This window comes from Sparus aurata, chromosome 9 (assembly GCF_900880675.1).
Source record: "Sparus aurata chromosome 9, fSpaAur1.1, whole genome shotgun sequence".
NCBI lineage: Eukaryota > Metazoa > Chordata > Actinopteri > Spariformes > Sparidae > Sparus > Sparus aurata.
The window spans coordinates 18,653,803-18,675,379 of record NC_044195.1 but is presented as its reverse complement, the minus strand read 5'-3'; positions in this window follow the sequence as shown (position 1 = coordinate 18,675,379).

The window sequence follows — 21,577 nt, the reverse complement described above, 5'->3', positions numbered from 1 at the left end:
CTTTGAAATTCCCTCTTTGATGTATTTACGAAGCAAAAATGGATTTAAATCACACATCATCTTTTAATGCTGTATTTCATCTGTCTTTTATGCACACCGAACTGCCTTCACTCAAGGAACCTTGAAAAGAAAGAAGGGATGTTATATCACCAAATCTCATTTGGTGCCAGACTGTGGTGTCAGCTGTATTGAAGTCTATGGGAGATGCATCAAGAAACACGCTAAAACCTAATATATCTATATCGTATGACTTCAGATGAATAAATGCCTCCAGAAAATGAAAGAACACACTTCATAGAGTAGGTTAAACGCAGTATTTCTTTTCCCGAAAAAAATTTGACAGGGCTGACAATGTTGTTACCAAATATGGCTGGTTCGACCAAATGTTGTAGATGGACTACACTGCAAACAAAGAAACTTGAACAACAAAGAATCAGAATTAGAAATGTTCTTTTATTAGTCCCACAAACAAGGAAATGTGTGCATCGCTGTGGTCAAAGGACAGTTCAATATAACAGTAAACAATAATAATAGTAAAAAAAAAGCCGGCACCAAAGAAAGATTCAGTAACGCTTCCTTCGTTTTTCGGTTTCTTTGTCAGCTAGAAGACAAGAACATGTTTGGATTTTAAAGGTAAAGACTGATGAAAAACTAAACAATGGTGACTGGTCAGGACTGTACGCATGTGAAAAGAAAGTATGAATCATAAACCACATTTTTAAATTGTCGATCCAGTTAAATAATTTGTATGAAAAAACAATCAACATTCACTGGTACATCTTGTTACATTATGATGAAATATACAATAAACAATTCGACAAAATATGTCTGGAAGCTGCGTCCTTTGTCTGAACATTCACTTCCTGGAGGTTTACACTGATGCAACCATCGTTCCGTTGCATGTATGCAAATGAAGTATCAAATATAGCATCATGATCGTGATGTGGGAGAAAGAAAGGAAAGGAACCGGCTTCTGTAATTCACACAGCGAGTCAAATGTGATTATGGCTCCCACGCCTCAGACGCTGGTAAAGTGCAGCGCTCTCACCTCTCGCAGAGGGCGGCTGGAGAGGAAGTGACTGTACAGACTCTCCTCCAGAATCAATCAATGAGGACTGTTATAGCCCTTACTGCCCCCCACCTCTGCAGAGAGGGTATCAAAATGAGAGCATGAACAGCGGAGGGGCTTTGAAGATCAGTGTACTTATGTAGTATGGCATCCCAAACTGTGGTGTCTGGCAGGGTTCGGATCATAACATGAAAGATGTGAAACAGAGGGCTGCCAGAGCAGCTCCCCTCTCTCATGCTCAGGGAAAAGTCTCTGCTCGGGAGGGTACCTGAGAGTGGTGTAGATAAAAGACAGTAAGAGCCTTTTATATGCACCGGTTCATCCTCTCAGACCCGGAGCACTTAACAGGGTTTTGCAGCGTAATTGCGTTGCCTGCTGTTAAGTGCAGAACGAGTGTCTGACTCCCAGGATGTGGTTTACTTTGAACGCAGCTCTAATTGACACTGATTGATTTGCTTGTTTCCCAAACATGGGACTCTTGAGGATGGATATACAGTCCATTTGTGTCCAGCCCCGACATTTGAGCTCATCTGATTGTTTGAATCCAGCCACAGTTTTAAACAAAGATTCAATCTTGCTGCTAGGAAAAGTTCACCCAAATGAAAACTGATTTCTTAAATTAATCTGCGCACCGTTTCGTCGACCACAAAACATTTCTGGAGCTTCAGAGCAAAGCAATGCCGCAGCATTCACCTAAATAACTGAAGTAGACGAGGACTAGTTTTAAAAACGTTAAAGAAACAACCCCCCAAAAAACATAAAATGGGTCAATGCAGCTCGTTCAGCATAATCCATAATCGGTAGGAGCCCAGAGATCTAAAATAGTTTTGAAAAGACTTTATTTACACTCTTTTGAAAGTCAAATCTTCACTGTAGCAGCTAAGCTGAAAAAAAGAAGAAAAGAAAAAGCCCACATTCCATCTAAAGCTAGTACAACCATGTGTCGAGGGTGTAAATAATGTCTTTCAAAAACAATTTTGGATCTTTGGCCTTCTAGAGACTTGGATTGGGCTGAGCAAGCTGTATGGAGCCATTTTATTTCTTGTTTATATTATTAATATTCCAAGTCCCCATCTACATCAGTTGTTTAGGGGGATGCTGCAACTCTCTTTACCTGTGAAGCTCAGCTCCAGAAATGTTTTGTGGGCTACGAAACTTTGCTGACTTTGAATCAGTGTGGGTTTAAGTTGTTAATGACTGAATTTATTTTTGGGTGAACTGTTCCTTTAAATCCATGCTTAGCTAAACTATTTGTTTCTTATATGACCCAGAAACCAGACGAAAACTTCAAATTCTTTGCTTAAACTTTATTCCATCCTTCCCTCCCAGTCTCTCTTAAGCCATTAAGCTCTTGAAGATATGCTGACGATTTCTGCAGGGTAGGGAGGTTGTTACATAAGGAAATGTTTCTCTAATGCACTGCTGACCCAGTGGCGGCATAAAGACCCATTACGAGGACAGCGGCGCTTGCTCTCATGATCTGATCGGGAACTCTCACGGCTTTGATTTATATCTCACTCTCTCACATAACACTCTTTGTTCATGATAAACTGACAAATAACAGCTGTTATAAGCCAAATCTATAACAATTTCATAATTCATAGTCAAAGATGCAAAACAATTCAAGGATTTAAATTAATATAAGTCAGCTGAGCCTCGTCTTTGAGTGAAAGCTGCAAATCGAGCAGTTACATAATGTTATATAAACGGAAGCTACAGCATGATGACGAGAGTGAGAGCAAGGACGTCAATGTCCAAGAATATCGAGGACTCATGTTAGAACTAGTGTGTCGGCACACTGAAAGCTTTCAGCAGAGCCACAAGCCATTGAACGAGTGAAATGACCACAATAAAATTGAATCTTGTCACGCATTGCAGTTCATCACGTCATCATCTTTCACATTTTGAAGCAAATGACACCTTAAGCAACGGTAACAATGGTGATGACACATTTGTTTTACAATCAGTCATTTCTGGACCTGAAGAAAAGAGGACAAAGTGAATCACAGACAGAGAGAGAAAGGCCTAAATGCTTTCAGCAACCACTACCGGGGAAAATACCACATATGCATAAGATGCAGCTAAAATCGTTTGCCTTTTCTGCAGGGCTTGCAAGAAACCCAGAACAAATTACACCATATTTTTACCGGGACAAATAGATTACCAGGATGTGGCTGGAACAGTCTGTGCTGTGACAGTGATGTATGGTCGGCCGCTATCACGGTCTGCTATTCACACACAGCAAGGTCAGAACACGCGTGGGACACACTCTTTACAATGCATAGGCACAATGTAGCGTGAGGTTATGTAGTCGCAGCTGCATTTTCAACTATGGATTTATCCTAGTTTATATGGTGCCATGGCTGGTCCGTTTCTAAAAAAAAATCCATTTTGATAGAGGAATCTCTGCCCACTGAACCAGGCCCTGATAGATGAAAGCATTGTGTAACAGTAACAGCATTGTCTGAAAATGTCAGAAACACAGTGCAGAACATCACAGTGAGTCAGTGCTTCAATGACGCGGAAGCAAATGAGTGATCACATCGCTGCTGTCATGCTTCACGCTCACAGAGAACAACACAACTGAGACAAGTCATCCCCTATTGCAACTTTACCTTCCTGGTGATAACAATCCTAAATAGAGTTATGACTTCATATATTTTTATTATGAATTAGAGAAGGTCCCACCACCAATACTAACCAGGCAGTCAAGTCCAAATGCTGCCATTAATCCTGCCTTGAGAAACAATTTGGCTACCACAAAGCCATCTGCTTTGGGATCACCTACTTTTATAAAGAACGACTGTATTATATGGCATGACAAATGGTTGTGAGGAATAATTAAAAGACCTGAGTGGCCCTTTATCTCTGTGTGGTGCTGCAGAGAGTAGTTTCCCCCAACAACAGTCTGAATGCCGGCGCTTAGAGTCTGATGAATGACTCATTGTGCAGCGGCTATTTTGGCAACAAGGTGATGATAACAGGATAGGATGATTTAGTTAATGCCTGAGATATTCAGACTGTCTTTGGATGCTTTTAACAGAATAACAAAGGATTGCTGAAGGAGAATTTAAAGATATCAGGTGTGTTTGCTTTTCCAGCAGCAGCACTGCAGCGAAGCAGTACATTCTTAAAGGAATAGTAAATAGTAAAATAGCATTTAAAATAATTCATGAGTGGATCATCACAGTTTCATGCCTGTGGGTTATGCTGTGTACGCGTCATACAGGGTGGATGAAAGAGATAAAAGATAACCATGTTTACAACTTCAAGCATGCATGACGTCGAACAACTCAAGTTGGTTGCATGAGTAGAGCTGAGTTAGTCATGTAAGTGTTATGCAATGTCAACATAGCGCAGACTTAGGTATAATTACCCTCAACAGACACTTCCATATTTTTAGATGGCAAGTCAGATAAATATTTTCATTTTGCGAATAGTCATTTTGACTTGGATTCTATTTACAAGATTCTTATTACATTATAAACACAACCTCCATCATAATTACTGATCTTGATATTGTCTCAATGTTTTAGTCAATGGGATCCTAGAATAAACAGCAGGGTTTTTCTACCGTTGTAGGATTTCGTTGCAGCGCCTATGGCAAATGAGCAAAAAAAGAACTATGCTGAGACATGTTCTGCTGCCATTTCTGGTCGCTCTGTGTTGGAGTTTCGCTGTGGGCGGGGCTCAGGTAGCTCTTACATATACATACAAATACATACAACGCAAAGACTGGGGGTGTCTTTCTCGACAACTGCTTCACTGCAATGCTCCAGTGTGGGAAAACATTAGATTTAAAGCAAAATAACCTTAACATAACAGCTTCAAAATCATGTTGATGGTACAGTATCTTGTAACAGGGTGAATAGTGTCTCTGTCTCAGCAACTCCACCCACCTGTTACTTGTTTCTGCACTATAACTTCAGTGAGAGGGTCGGATCACAGAGTTACATAAATACATACTTTACGATACAAGTTTCTAACACGCAACATTGTTATGATGTAATGACTTTTTTTTGCAGTTTGCACCTACATTACATCGGACAAGTTGTTACAGACCTGGGATTTGTATTGAAAACAGTGTTGTTGAACTCAGAAACTGTTGGGGGCGCCAAATCGCACAAAATGGCAGTTTCTACGTAAAGTTGCTTTCTTGAATGAGAGTGGAGATCTTATTGGCATCTATGAGTATCTTTTCAACTTTGTTTGAAAACAGTGGCATAAAAAGTGACATTAAAACTAACCTAAAAGCTCATCTAAAACGTGACTATGATGGATATTTTCTAATACTTTTTTTCATATTCCAATTTCAATGTCTGAATTCTTAATTCTCAAGAATTAACAATTCATTTCTCTTATAAAGGGAGTACTGAAATTATTATGCAGTTACATTGTCATTATATCAGTGGCATAAATGGTCTTAAAATGACCATTATATCGTTTTTCATAATTATTTATTGGGCAATATATTTTCAAAAAAAGTAGTTATCGTGACAGGCCTATTCTCTACTCACTCTTCAAAGCAAAGTGAATAAGACAGTTTCTCAAAATATTAAACTGTTCATTAATCATTAAGATTTTAAGGAGTCATTAAAAGCTAACTATGCTTGGTCATCTCATCATGTGCCTGAGACTTTTTTTAAACTCAAATACAGTTTAAATGTCACCGTGCCTGATGATCCTTGTACATTGCCAATAAATACTATGATCAATAAAGCAACTATTAGGTAAAACATGTTTGACATGTTATTCAATGCTTTACGTGCTGTTCTTAAAAATATTAAGATATCTGCATAAGCCTCTAAATGTATTAATGCTCCATAAAAGCTACCAGTATGAACCAATTCAGCGTTAATCATCTGAGTCCAGAACATCACACGCTGGCCTCATAATCGTGGAGGGATAGAGCAGCTATATCAGTAATGTACTCTTTTTTTTCACTCGTATGTAACTGTACCTTCCTCCTCCGCATCCCTGGAGAGAACAGGGCTAGAAGTCCCCGCAGCTTCCTGAAGGACAGCGAGGTTTCATGATCAGCTCTTACATAATCAATGCTGGTCTCAATAACAGGATCCAGGTCAGAGGGCCACAATGCCCAAAGGAACTGAATGTGCAGCAGGCATCTTGTCCACATACAGTTTGTGAACTTTTGCTTCAAGTTCCTAACATATTCCCAGTATTTTCCTTCATGTAAGTCCCTTGAAATGTAATTTGACAATGCTCATATTTCATACAGAAAAATTAGGGACCAAGTAATTCATTTCAATTAGTCCTTAACTGTATGAAGAATGAAGTTTCAATAATAAATCAAAGATGAAAAAGTATTTACTTGGCCTTTCTTCTAGGAAATTCCTTTGGAAGCAATCTTGTTTTATAATAATACACAAATATGCAAACATTTAGATGAGAAAAATATAAGTCTTTGTGTCTTCTACAATCTTCCAGACCTGAGTCCCACAGTCAGCTGATTGAGAAGTTACAAGAGAGTAAGGTAGAGGGAGAACTGTGAAAGAACAAGCATAACGATAGTCCTCTGGTTATTTTCACACAATCAAAGCATACATGAAGCCAAACGATGTGCTTCATACAGTACCTTAAATGAACGTTAGGATGCATGTTTCAGTAGAAAAATGTAGCTGCTGTGCCGGGAGATTTTCCAGCCTTTGTGGACAGGTGGCCCAGTGTCACTTCTTGGCAGCAGGGCTCGACTCTCTGATCAGTAATCTGCTCGGTGTCTGCTCCGGCTGAAGAGGACACAAACCTGTGGAGTGCCACCATATTGTATCTTATTATTTTTCAGTCGCTGTAGAAGAAGAGCATCTGTTTAGTGTGCCATGTTCCCATGAGAACAGTGTTTCTGAGCCGGTGGACTTCTTTTATACACTGCTGGTTATCTTACCAGCTCAAATTAGCTGACTGGTCCCATGAGGAGGCAATGTTAATAGATATTTTAGAGGTGCTGATGTATGAATAATTTGATTATCGCGCTTTATTCTACACTGCATTGCAAACATATTGCTTTTCGAGAGGCAGAGTGAGTTCTTTGTGTTAAACCAAAATGCTTCTTATATTTGTAAATAACACCAGGAGGAAGGAATAAAAGCCGTAACTGAGAGAGCAAAATTAGACACAGTTATGTAATACTGTAGAGTTATCTGTCAATACGGAGCCCGCCAAAACTGTGGCAAGGAAGCCTGCAGCTCCGATCATCCCTGAAAATATTCTCGGCTCAGCTCACGAAAAAGCGTTGACAGTTTTGGAAACAGCACTTCTGCACTAAATGACAGGGGTAAAAAAATTAACATTCCTCTATTCTAACACACAATACTACCCCCCAAAACTGTGATTAAACTAGATCATCTTCAGAGGGTTACCACATTTTATATTAAGGTTGCAATATGTAAGAATTGTAGTTAAAAACATGAATGAACATATCTAAACTTATATACAGAATGTGAGGATATAAGAGCTTTGACATTATGTTAAAGACATCTATGGTTTGAAGTCAGCATGCTAACAAGCTAGTCCAGGTATGTGCTTTCTCATAATACCACTCCGAGCTCCCAGTCTAAGTCCCACTACCTGCACTGCTAACTGAGCTAACTGAGCTAACTTGCTAACGTTAGCACCAGTTAGCACCAGTAAGCAGTTAGTCTAGTGATATGCTGCCCTTTCCCTGTTAGTGAGTGAACTCGAGATGGGGCCAATTATTACATTTTGCACCTTTAATATTGATTGTGAGGGGAACATGAATGTCCGTACAAGATGTCAATGCGTCCGATACTTGATGAGACATTTCACTCAGCACTTAAATAGTTGCTTGTGGCAGCTGAGGAAAGGTCGAGAGATCCAAGACACCTTTAGAAAAATGTACTGTTTGCTGCTGAACTGCTTTGTCTGATCAGTTTAATGCCCTCTCACGAAAACTCAGACAGCTTCACTGTGCTGTGTTCACACATAGATTGAGCTCACAACAGTCACCTTTCTTGACTATAATTAACTCCCAAAAAAAGGGTGTACGTGCAATCCCTTGTGTGATCATCTGTCAGTTTCTCGCTCTCACACTTTTCACATGAGAACAGATTGAAAAAGTTGTGAAAATCAATTTATTTAAGGATTTTTATAGCAAGTCCTTTTCGAAGCAGCATGTGTTGTTTCACAATCTGACTGTCAGGATGCTTCTGTGCCTCAGTTCAAGATCAGCTTCCAATGCAGTCCTCTGTAATACTTCCAATTACATTACTATTCAAGTTTATCACAGCTTTGATCTTCCTTTCGTTATTCAAAATTCATTATGTGGACCATTATTTCTATCTGTAATAATTACACTACACTCACTAACTTATCCGAGTGTGGACATTGCTATGGCAGGGCAACAGTTATTAAGGATTATTATTGATAATGTGTGTGCACTCAATTCTGGTTCAACCGCCAAATAAAGTGTTTAGGATTATCCAGCTTAACTGTTGAAAACCTGTCTAATTGTGTTTCTAGCCTCACTGGACTTTGAACCCAGTCGGCAGAGGAAAATGTTGGCAGCGCACTGGAAACCGCAGATTCATTGAACTTACACACAATCTGATATTGTTTAGTTTAGTTTATTAGTTTATTATATCGAAGACAATCAAGACAATCGAAGACAATTGTGTATTGTTACTGTAACGTCATAATTAATGTTGCTCCTGGGCCATCTTGAAACCAACAACATTTAGTTTTTGTGATATCATAGCTTTGGGGGAAAAGGCCTGGAAAAATATACACATGGGAGAAGTTATCCTTTCAAACGTGTGTTTAACGTTGTAATATTGGCATTTTAAGTCAGAAAATAATGTTTTCCTCAATATAACCAAGGCTAATTGTGCCTAACCTAATCAGACCTAAATTGAATAATAATGAAATGTTAGGTTTCAACATAACTGCGGTTTGCAGAAACGTACATTTCCAACATTACACTGGGACTTGGGTTGGCACATATCTTTGAGTGCACAATGTTTTCACGATCAATTAAAACAATGGCATAAACGTCTATGCATTACATGTGAAAGTAGGACCCTATTCGTAATCACCTTGAATCATCCTTGCTGAAAACCCATTTAGTTTAACAGAAGCATCCGAGTCATCTGTATTTTTTCTTCCTGCAGTTTTGTGGTTTCATGGCAGCTGGGCAAGGCAGAATGATTGGCACTGATTGTTGCATAAACAGCGAACCAGCAGTCAGAAATGAATATATATGTATTTTCTGTCTGTCCAATCCGATGTATTTGGCTTGAGGCAGTTTTCAAATCAGCGGCCCATGAATAGCAAATCATTCAACATTACCCAGAAGAGAGCGACTGGTGGACATCTGTTAAACTGGTGTGTGTGGATGAGACTCTCCCCCTGCAGCCTGCTGGTTAGCATATCAAAGACAGGAATGTATCAGACAGTATTTATGGTCAGACAGAAAGAGATGGAGAAAGCAGAAATAAACATCTGAGCTGGGGTATTATTGTAAGTATTGTTATGTCTGGACATTTTAGTCCACACAAAACCACCTTCACCTTACATAATATCCGGGATAAGACATTATACAAGCAGCCGGCTAACGACTGTAATCTGCCAAGATTTGACAACAGAGTTGCTCTTTGTTTACAAGCACTGAGGTAGAACCCCCCCACCACTAACCCTATTATCCAACCTCGTTTATGAGTCCCCTGCACTGTGAGACTACATAACACACACAGCAGAGAAGAAAGGGGGAAGTTTGCTGCCGAGGTAATTCAGCAGCAAAGAACGCCAAACTGTTCTCCACTCTCTGAATTTATTTCAAAGCGATGTGAGATTGTCAGTCTCTACGTAATCTCTTCCTGCGCTGTTAAGCGAGGACAATCTCACTCATTGTCGACACGCTGCCTCGCTCCCCTCTGGCTGGTTGTCGGCTCTCAGAGAGCTGCATGTTCGTCCAGAGGCCTGAAAATCAGTGATCATTTAACATCCATTGTATCATCGGATGAATAACCAACGTGCGCTCAAACTCATGATGGATCAGCGTTAACGTTCGACATAAATAAGCAAAGGTCCTGAACCCAGCTATCTGTAACATCAAAACCACTGTACATAACTTTCTCAGTTGGATAAATGGCTACCCTGTGGCTATTGTTATATAAATTACAAAAAATAAAATAATAACCTTACTGACCTCACTGAACTTGTACTTTCCGTGAGCAGCCCCAGTTCACAGATGAAGACACAAACATTAACAGTCAAAAATGTATAATGTGTGAAATGTTTCTCAGCAAATTTTATTTTGAAAGGTTGCATATTTATTATTGCTGACTTGCTTGCAATGCCTGGGGACTTCAAAACTGCTGCCAAACCACTTCTTATTCAAGCCATCCTACTCACTATAACTGCAACTGGACAGATGTTTTATTACAGATGTTTTGTTGTGCATGGTATGTTTTATTACTGCATTGCTGCTTGTTGTATATTTTAAAGGCGTCAAAACACAACCTTGCTTACACCAGCCTGCGAACATTAATGTTGCTAATGCAAGCTAATGTTAATGTTGCTAATTCTAGCAAGTAACATCACGGCAGTACACTATGCTGGGTGCATACTGTGGCCATTTTTGCTTTTGTTTCCACAAGCTGGCAACTACAGAGACTATTGATCTCTGATGAAACACAGATATCAAGTGATACCAATGCCGTTATATACTATTGACAACGCTTGTTAGAGGCATGAACAAACCGTCATGAGTTCTTAACTCACAATCATGCTAATGTTTTTAGGGAAAATGTATTCTGAACCTTTCCACTACCTCTGAAATATGACCCAATATGACCTTTAATCTTACATGATCTATTATTGGTGCTTTGTTGTTTGACTGTATGAATGATATTATTATTATTATTATTTTTATTATTATTATTATTATTATTAGTAATATCAGGGATTCCTATGGCATTACAGTTTGAGGCTTACGGCCACTGATCGAAGGCGCTGTATTGTCGAGTTGGGAATGAGAGCACGGTGGATGTGGCATGTAAATAGCTATCAACTAGAGCATTCAAGAGCAGTGATGCGAAAACCATTTTTCATTTTGATTATCGGGGCCTCCTCCTTTCTGATTGCTCAGCCTCCTCCTTGTGACAAACACAACAGACTGTCACTGATCGCTCTCGGATTATTTACCAATCAGCTGTCATATAGAGAGCTCCAGTGCTTAATTGAAAATAGAGTAGATGAAGAAGATGTTATGAATACAAAAATAAAGAAACATCTTTGGAACCTTTTCCTTTTGAGTGAACTGTTCAGGCTGTACTCTAACATGTTATGTCGAGGAGAGCTGTGGCATACAATGCACAGTTGACTGAACATTGGGTCTTTACCTGGCTTATGAGGTGGACAGAGTGGTTGAGGATAAAGTCGCCCTAATTCCCCATTATTGCTTCCCTGACCAGGGGATTGTGGAGAGCTGCAATTTTAGATTTGACCCACTATAGAAGGCATTAGGTTTGTTTGCAGAGAGACATAAATGTAATAAAAAGGTGAAAGTATTAGCACATGGAGCGATCAATATCTGTCACGGCTTACGTGTACCAGAGCTGCAGGTTTACACAAGGACAGTCCAGACTGTGTCAGAACAACAGGAACAGTTGCTCACAGAGATACTATAAATGGTAACACATTGTCGTCTGTTGACTGTTGAATGATCAAAAACAAAAAGTTACTGCAAAATATGTTAATAGTTAAACTATCAACTGGTGACCATCAGATCACCTAATGAGTTAAACATGTTTTAGAATTGTTTGAAAGGTCATTTCACGAACGTCATCTAATAAACATGTTTTCTCATTTGCCTCGGATGGAAATGTTTTCTTGATTTGTTCAGAGATATCCCCCGATGAATTCTGCCTCCACATCGAGTATGAAGGAGATGAAAAGGATATCTATTGTGGTGCTCAGGGGTTGAAAATCATATTTAAAAAATGATAGCAATGTTCCGTTTCAGGTAACGTTGTCAGCATAATCTATTAAAATACACCATCTTTAGTTATATTATTAATTTTTTTAGAAGAAATTTCCAATCAAACTGGTTATTGAAATGGAAAAAGGAAAAGTAATTTGGGTGAAACAAACTTCAGCGATGAATATTCAAGACGAGGCAAAATACTGTTTCATGCGTTGGTCAATGTTTTCATTCAGCAAAACAAATTATATTTTTTCTCACTTACCTCTACCAGTAACTTTAAAAAAGACATCTTGAAATATCTGTAATTTATTATGTGTAGCATAGAGTAGAGAAGAGTAGAGGAGCTTATGTTTGACCTTGGAAACACAGCTTAGAAAACAATCTCACAACAGTACGTGCTTCACGAGGTAGGTTTACTGGAGCCTTCTTTTGGATTACATGGACATTCCACTTCTCAGGAATTCGTAGATGTTGCAAAATTGAGGTGGAAGTTCATCTTTAAATATCTTGTTTCTGGTCACTTTATCTGGAAAGAAAAACATGCATTAGTAAAAAAAAATTCTTTGATGCTGTGAATGAACACATACATTTCCACTCCCCAACATTGTTTTTTAAAAATCTTTGAGAAAAAAATATATGAACTAGAAACTTAAGAAAAACTATTGGTTAGCTATACAACCGAAGCTTAGCAGTTCCATTGTAATTTGGATGAACGGACAGTTTCATGATCCATACTGAGTATTTATGGTAGAATTTTGTTGTACAAGAGCTCGTATCACAAACATAGATAAAATAAAAAAGATGCTAATATTAGTGTGAGGTTAGAATCACGTTTTTTTTTAAAGAAATCAATCAGAGACGATATCTGACTTCAAAGCAAATTTTGAAAAATCCCGAAAGCCCATCTTAAAGCACAAACAGTAATTAGCCGTCACTTCATTTAATGGGCGAATGTTAAAACAGTGATTAGCTTGTCTTTGTTGTTGATTAATTCATTCGCTGGAGTGAAAGCAAGCAGCTGCAAGTCTGCTAATCAGCGGCAACAATCACCACAACAAGGCATCCTCACTGCTGTCTGCTGCGGAGGAAAGATATTATGGAGCAAATTAAGAATCCAAACTATCGATCATGATTTCAGGACAAAAACACGTCTGAAAACCTAAAGTATCTGAGCCTAGCAAAGAAAAAAATATGTTCAGTGTGCCAGACATTTTCGCCTTTGTTCAAATTTTTTGCTTTGTGCCATGATCATATTTGATGATCATATATGTGCACATTTTGGGTCTCTGCTACTGCCAGCACCTACAAAGAAATGTTCAGTAATTACCTACAAACTGTATCTTTGTTGAAGGTGACTTTGAAAGTAGAATGTTTGTAAACAGATGCAAATGGTGCATGATTACCTGTTAATGTCTGTGGATAACAAGCTCTCATCCCTCTTTACACTGGATGATCTAATTAGTCAATCTGAGACAACAGCGCTCATCAGCGTGACAGTATTGTGACAGTGGATCAATAAAGACAATCTCTACAGTCCCCTCGTCCAAAATAATGTCAGGCAGATCTCTTGAAAGGTGCGCTGTGTAGTTTTGAGGATTAGATTTTAATCAGAAGAGAACAATCTTCACTGATTTTTTTTTTTTTTTCATGGCTAAACAAACTACTCTTTTAAGACCGTACATGTCTATCAGAAAAAACATCGCAACGCAAGTGCTTCTCATGATTTTTCAAAATCACCTCAGAGCTTTCCTGTTAAAGCTGACATTTTTATATGTCACTGTGGTATAAAACCACAGGTGTAATTAATTGCACCTTGATAATGACTATTGTTCTTGCTGACGCAGCAGCACTTAAATAAATGAAGCCACTGTTTGGTGTTATTAGGAACACCTTCCTATAGTGACAAGTCCAAATGTCTGCTATGGGAAAAATCCATTATTTACAAGGGCTGTATGAAATCACTTCATCTTCAGGTTATACGTAGATCACTAAATAATGGATATCTTATTGGAGCGTCACATTTCTATTTGTGCAGTGTGCAGGCTATATGCAGTATAGTGCCCTCAGATGTTCCTACATTGAAACAGCTTGTATACCACTTGGTGCTTACAATCCCACAAAGCAATGCGTCTCATAATAAAGATAAGAAAATAACAGTTCAAATCTCACTTTACTGTTGACCGTATTGTAAACTACTGAGTGTCTGTAAAGAGTCATCGATGAGTAAACACGGTGTTTGAACAGGATCAAAGACTTATGTGATGACAGGTAGCGGTGTGCAGATCGATACAGAAACACATATACTTCCGATCCCAAGCTTTTCTTTTCTCGTGTTGCTTTTCATATTAAAAGATCAGCATTTGAAGTCGGTCATTTGGGGTTAATGTGTATTTTCAACAGGGACCCAGCAGGAAAAGTAACGAGGCTATCACCATCTTGATCTGGTGTAAATAATAAGTAGTTGAAAGGAACTATTCCTCCGTCTGCCCCTCAGGTTCTGTGGCAACATCACAGATGTTTTAAGTAACTGATATTTAATCATGATACAGAATGTGATGAGGTTTTGCAGTGATGGACTGAAGCAGAGGAGAAGAAAGGTGCTGGTAAGGTGAGACAGACTTCAATCATGAGCCTGGCAGGTATTGTCCAGGTGTTCCTGCATTCCTGAGACTATGGTTGTGTCCAAAATCACCCAGTCGTTCATCAGGTCCGTGATGATATATAACACTTGGCAAGTGACCGTCGGTGGCACACTTCTTTTCACAATGCATTGTGGGATAGGCTGAGTTAACATAGTGCAGTAGTAATAATGTAATTATTCCCACTATACATTTGGACGGCACTACAAATGGCAAAGTTACTAATTGATATAGTCCACTATGTGGTAGGCAGTAAGTGATTCGGGAGATTAGTACATTTTCTTAAGGATAGACCAACACCAACAACCATGTGTTAGTCATCTTTTAGTATTTTATTACTTCTTGACATTTTTATTTTTTTTAAGTCTCTGGATACATTTTTGGCAAATATTTCAAAAAAACTGGAGAAAATGTTGTATTTCTCGGGTACTGTTTTCAGCTGCAGATTAAAGAATACGTTATTTATTTACATCATTGTAACAGGTGGGCTTGTGTGCCCACTTCAGGTGTGGTGCACACTGATGCCTTTAGCTTAGCAGCTACAGTAAAGATTTCAACTTACAAGGGTTTAAAAATCAAAGAATTTTCAGATCAGATCTCTGGGTTTGCAGACACTTGGATTACACTGGACAAGTTGTATGGCGCCATTTTATGTTTGTTTTTTTGTGTTCTGACATTTCAAAACTAGTCCCCATCTACTTCATTTGTTAGGAGATCGAGAAATGTTTTGTGAACTACAAAACTTCACCCGACTTGCTATCATGCATCAGGCATGGTGGTGAGTGACTGTTCAAAATTGGGTGAAATGATCCTTTAATTCATATTTGGTGCTTTTGTGATTATTTACAGCAGCAGGATGCTGCATCTAGCAATGATACAACTAAAATGTGTGTACAGTGAAGAAACATTGTTTTTTAGTTACATATTTTATTGTTTTTGGACAAAAGTGGAGCTCTATGGGTGAAATGCGCTGTATCAGACTTTAGCTACACAGAGAAAACTAAGTGGGTTCAAGCTGTTGGCTTTGGTGTTTCCATGGGATTTGCTATAAATAAGAAAAATATCAAATATCATCAGATTCAAACAGTGGACGCTCATTAAATGAAAACCAAAGACAAAACATCCTGAGTGCCTCTCTCTCAGCTCACAGCAGCTGGGACAGCAGAGCTGAGCAGTTCACGCTGTCTCCATAGACCCGCCAGACAGACACGGTCCTCATTTCACCTCTCTTACACAGTTTATGAGCATTAGAATCATAAGACAGACTTTTATACTGCCAATAAAAAGCGGTGACCTCACAGTCCCTGGTGTCATCTGATAAACCAGAGTAATCCCGCTCCCCTTCATGTGTGATGAGAAGATGCCCTCATTAGCTCGGCGCTGCTCTTAAACATCGGATAGTTAAATTGTGGGTTAGCAGCCTCTTCTATAATCCCATTAACTTCATCAAGCTCAGCCCCGACTTAACTGCAGGGGCTGAGTCTCGCTCAGACAGAACTAATTCTGTCAAATTGTGTGCATCTTGAACACACTTTCAAAGTCCACACAAGGATTTCTGAAATCCACATCAGGGCGAGGCTGTTTTTAAACCCATTTAGCAGATGTATGGAAATCCCATTAAAGGGTGACTGCCTTGAGTTAGTGCTGTAGAAATTGGAAGATACAGCTGTTGTGACAAAAATGGACTTGTCTCATTCTTTTATGGCTCATGATGAATATAGAAATGCGGTAGCACAATCAGAGACTCAGGGATGGAGATAGATGCACGTTCGTCTGACTCATTATGGTCATTGATGAGAGAAAAAGATTCATCGACATCATAAAACACAATTCAGGGGAAAATAGAACAGCACGGAGTGTCTTGATTGATTTAATTCAGAGTGACAGTAGAAAATGGGCGCTTTGCATACTGTATTTCTTACGTTCTTACCATTATCCTGCAAGGTCATTTCAGCATCCCGGTGAGTCAAACCTCAGACAACCGCTTCACACGTTTAAAGAAAATGGAGCCAAGCATCATTTAGAAGGCAATGAGTTTCACATGCAAAACAGTGTTTAACCTTGAGTGGAGCAGCAGCAGCAGCAGCAGCAGGGTTTTGTGCAGATGTTGTTAAAGCTGCTTACTTTGTACATCACATCAAATTAGATGCTAAAACCTCCCCCTACTCCATATGATGCCCAAATGATTAGTTGAATTAATATTTAGCGGGATTTTTTAGCCACCTCCTAATGTCATGTGCTGTGTTTGTTAGTATGTTAGCTGAGCTAACAAAAGAACAAAACATTTAATAAAAGAGCTATATCATGCTGTTGACTTAGTATTATGAAAACATACACTGATAGCTTTAGCTTTCGCTCAACAATATGACTGTTGCAAAGCAATCAACTCTGTTAGCTGTAGGATTACCTGTGCTGTGTTTTACTTCCCACTTCCTTTGGTTGTGTTCCATAATGCCTTTTTTGATTGCCCTATTAGTTTCGCCTGTCTTCCCTTCTTTGTGTATTTAAGTCTGTCTCTTCCTCTCTCTCAGTCAGTTCGTCTGTTTCTGTCCTCACGTCCGTCCTGTGTGTCTCATCGCTCCCTGGTCCAGTTTTCTTCCTGCTGTCATTTGCCTGTGTTTTGTTTTTGCTCCCGGTATTTTCTTGGATTCTCTTTCGTTGCCTTTTTGTCGCCAGCCATTTATGCCAGCAATTAGATTGTCTTACTGTTTTGTTTTTTTCTTGGATGCCAGCTTTGTAAAAAGCTTGCTTTGTGTTTCCAACCTGCCTCCCTCACTGTGTCTGCCGTTGGGTCCTCACATCTTGCAAACCGGAAGAGTGAACTTGATTTTACAACTGTAGCATTAATTAAACAAACATACATTACCTCATTGCTACGCACCCTGAAAACAGCTGTGTTTAAGAACGAAAAAAAGCATCAAAATTAGGTTTCCTCTTTTTATCTATTTTTTACTTACTTCAAAAAGAAATGCACGCTAGATGGATCAGGATCGTTTCAACCTGAGGCAGCGGTGGTCATACCGCTTTTGACCACAGGGGCTGCCAAAGTCAACTTAATTAAAATTCCTTGTAGTTGCTTTAAGATAATAATAAACTTTATTGATCAAATGCAGGGGAACTGTATAACAGCTGCTCAGTGTGGAGGAAACACTGAAATACTACATTCAGTACACAAATTGAAGCATAAAACTAGCAAACATAGCTTAGATAAGATAAGGTACTTGTGAGTATCCAAGCAAAATGTCTTTTTTCTGCAAATATCACTGGTAGCAGCATTAGTGGTCACTGGTAGTGTGTTCCATGATGCATGAGGTAAACAGTTGAGTATTGTTATTATCTGACTGTCCAATAGTTATTTTTTGTCCAATTTATCCAAAAATCGGATTTTCTTTTTACATTAACCAACTTAGAGAATGAAATATCACAAAACTTTAACGATAGAAAATCTTCTGCTGCTCTAACTGTTATATCCTGACAACAACGTGAATAAAAAAGCATGAATGTAAGAAAAAGAAAGGAATCCATCATGATAACCACCGACCATTAAGAATGTTCCCAGAGCCGGCTCAATAAAACCCAGTGTACAATATGGCCCACCATGAAATGATCGACGGCGTAATGAAGGAGCTAATGAGGGGGATCAAGATCGCTGCAGAGCCAATAAATCAACACAACTGTGCCTACAATGATACGGGAGCAATAAGTAACACTGGTCAGCGAGCGGATGGGGGGAGGGATGGGGGACCCAAGAGGGGGAGGGGGACAGACATGGGTGTCGACAATGCGAGTCAATGTCAAGAGCACATTGATGATGTTTTACGGCTTCTCAAAGAGCACGGCTGCATTTTAAACACGGACAACGAAGTGAGGATTTATTCTAAAACACGATCATAAAACACTTGAGCGAAAACTTTGGGATTAAGGCATATAAATATGGTAATTATGGCAATTAATAAGAATTGCTGTTGACACCTCTGTAGATGAAATCAATCCTCAGATCCCGGCTGAAATGTCTGACAATCAATACGGCTTTGCACCGATCAGCAGTTAGCGAGGAAGATTCCCTCGCGTAAGCATGTCGAAGCGAAAGGTCAATCAACACTTCAGCAGAAGAGACACCTTAGGAGGCACCTTACACACAGCACATTCTGAAATCACTTAAAAGAAAATTGTCCTCACGCTGAGATCAGAAGGCGATTCCACAACTGTTGTCATCAGTGAATCAATGTTTATGAATAATGAAACAGAAGCAAACATCAAGACAGCTTTTGTTCATACTGTCATGAAAACAAAGAGAGTGGAGGACACAGACAGACAGGCAGCAGCTTTGGTGATTAACTGGAGCAAGAGAAAAGAAGTGAGAGCGAAAAACGTGTGAATAATTTAAGTGAAAGGATCAGGCTGGAGATGTTATTTACTTTTCTTATCGTCAACAAACCTTATCATAACACCAAACTAAAATGCATCAGTCAGTCAGTGCGTTTACATGCACAGTTTAGTCGGATTACAGCCATAGTTCGACTACGCTACTCAACCAGACAACTGCAATTATCCGAGTATACATGCCGGTGAGAAAATCGGATTATTGGGCCGGAGCATGTCATACCCCGGTACGCTAGGTGGCGCTGTACCCATTTCAACTAGTAGTAACAGAGACACCTCTGGCTGACCTCATTACATCACCAGCTGCCTCAGCATTCAAGAAAGATGGCGTACGAAGAGCGAGACGAAGCTACATCTTTGTACATTTCGTATAAGGTGTACATGACAATTACACAAACTAGGTGCACACTGGCGCTCTTTCTTGCGGTGATTTCGGAGGAAAGACGCCACCTGCGCAGAACACAAAATCCGATCCGATCTGAGGGAACGCATACATGCAGGAATAATGCTATCAATCGAATAATCTGGGTGCTTTAATTCGACTATGAGAAATCCGATCTGGTCCGATTTTAGTCAGACTAAGGTGTATACATGCATCTTAAAGATCCGATCATAGTCGGACTAACACAGTAATTCAGTTTTCTTGAGTGTCATGTAAACGCACTGACTGTCTCAATACTCAAACCACTGCACGTTTCTGCAAACCACAGATATGTTGAAACTTTTATTTCTAAATGTTACCTTTCTATATTGGGGCGGCTGTAGCTCAGTGGGTAGAGCTGTTGGACCAGTGATTGGAAGGTCGCTTCGAATCCCGGCTCCCCTGGGGCGGAACTGAGCCACGTGTATCCTTGAGCAAGATACTGAACCCCAAACTTGCTCCTGATGTGCAGTTGGTACCTTGTGCAGCTGCCATCAGTAAGGGTCCTGTGATGAGCTGGTGACTCATCCAGGGTGTACCCTGGCCATCGCCCACAGAGTTCACCGGATTTGGCCCCGGTAATCCCGCGTCCCCGTGAAAAAGGGGGATGAAAGCAGTAACATCCCTGCGACCCTCATGGAAAAGCGGAAGAAAACGAAACGAAACAAAACCTTTCTATATTTGATTTTATGATGCGGCACCTACTGCACCTATAGTCTGGTTTGGTTAAGACTATGGTTGGGAAAGATAATTTGAGGGTTTTTCACAGCCTGAAAATGTTAATGCGGGCCCACTGTCAGGGGTCAAAGGGCACAGAGGCTAAGGCGAGGCCCAAGCAAATGAATGAATGAATGAACAATTAACTTACTGACCTATATCACTGGAAATTCAATTTATATGTATTTACATGATACATACATTTAGAATGAATTTAGTGTGATCATTAATATCATTGTAATTGGCAAGAACAAAGTAATGAAAGGAGCAGGGAGGGTCAGGGTCGGCATAATTTCTGGTTAGAATAAAAAAAGCACCAGGTACGACGGGCAAAGCCGGACACGTCAGCGGTGAGGAGCTAAGCGCACTACCGTATGAAGCTTTAGCCTGCCTAACATTTAAGCATGTTCACTTAACTAGATTAGAAAATAGTGCTCCAATGCCCTTATGAGGATATATTGCAATCTGCGTACAAATGAGTGCAACTGGCAAAATTGGTCCAAAGTCAGCAACAAAATACTCAGATTGTCCCTGTGATATGAGCCTCTATTAGAAACTGAGTCAGAGCCGAGGGTCTCCACAAGCTGCCGAGGGAGGGAAGAGAAGGCCTCTCTTTATATCGTCATTATCAACATGTCAGGTGACAACCATGTAGGATTTCTTTGGACGATGGGCCCAATTAGGAAAGCTTTGTCCGGAATCTCTAATTCCTCAGAGCTAGCCTAAAGATGGCTGAAAATCGGCCAAACATCTCGCTGCCACAGAGTTGATGACAACATTTTCTGATGGTCTCTGATGGTTTTTTTGATGTGGTCTTAAATAGTGGTCTTAAAAATTGTTGATATGATACATAAGAAACATACAAACTTATTCTGCCGACTAAACTGCAATACTTTTCGTCATCCCTATCCTGTTGTTTGTGGCCATCAGCCCCAAGTCTATGTGTTCCTCCTGAAGATTTAGCCAATGTAACATAAATCGGGGAGGTAGTGTATTCTTCATGGACTGTTTGATGCTGCGGATCAATAAACATTTTTGATTCTCCGGTGCAGTGGCATGGGGGGAAAAAAACCCAGCAAGTGATCAAGAGATTGTTTCTGGAGTAGAAAACATGAAAACCTTTAAAGGAGCACTATGTAGTTTTGGAGAAGAAATTCAGCCTTGGAATTTTAATATTTACAATATGAAGGAGGCAATAACATAAACTCAGAAATATTTATTTTGTCCATAACTGACTAAACAAGCTATTCTCAGAAGAAAATAAGGACCCCAGAACACTGTTTGAAGCTAGAAAGGTAGCAGGATCCGCCACGTATAAACATAGTAAAACAGTATGTAAGTGTGTCGTCCTTTAAGGTCAGTTTGTTTATTTAGTTTATCCGTTAATG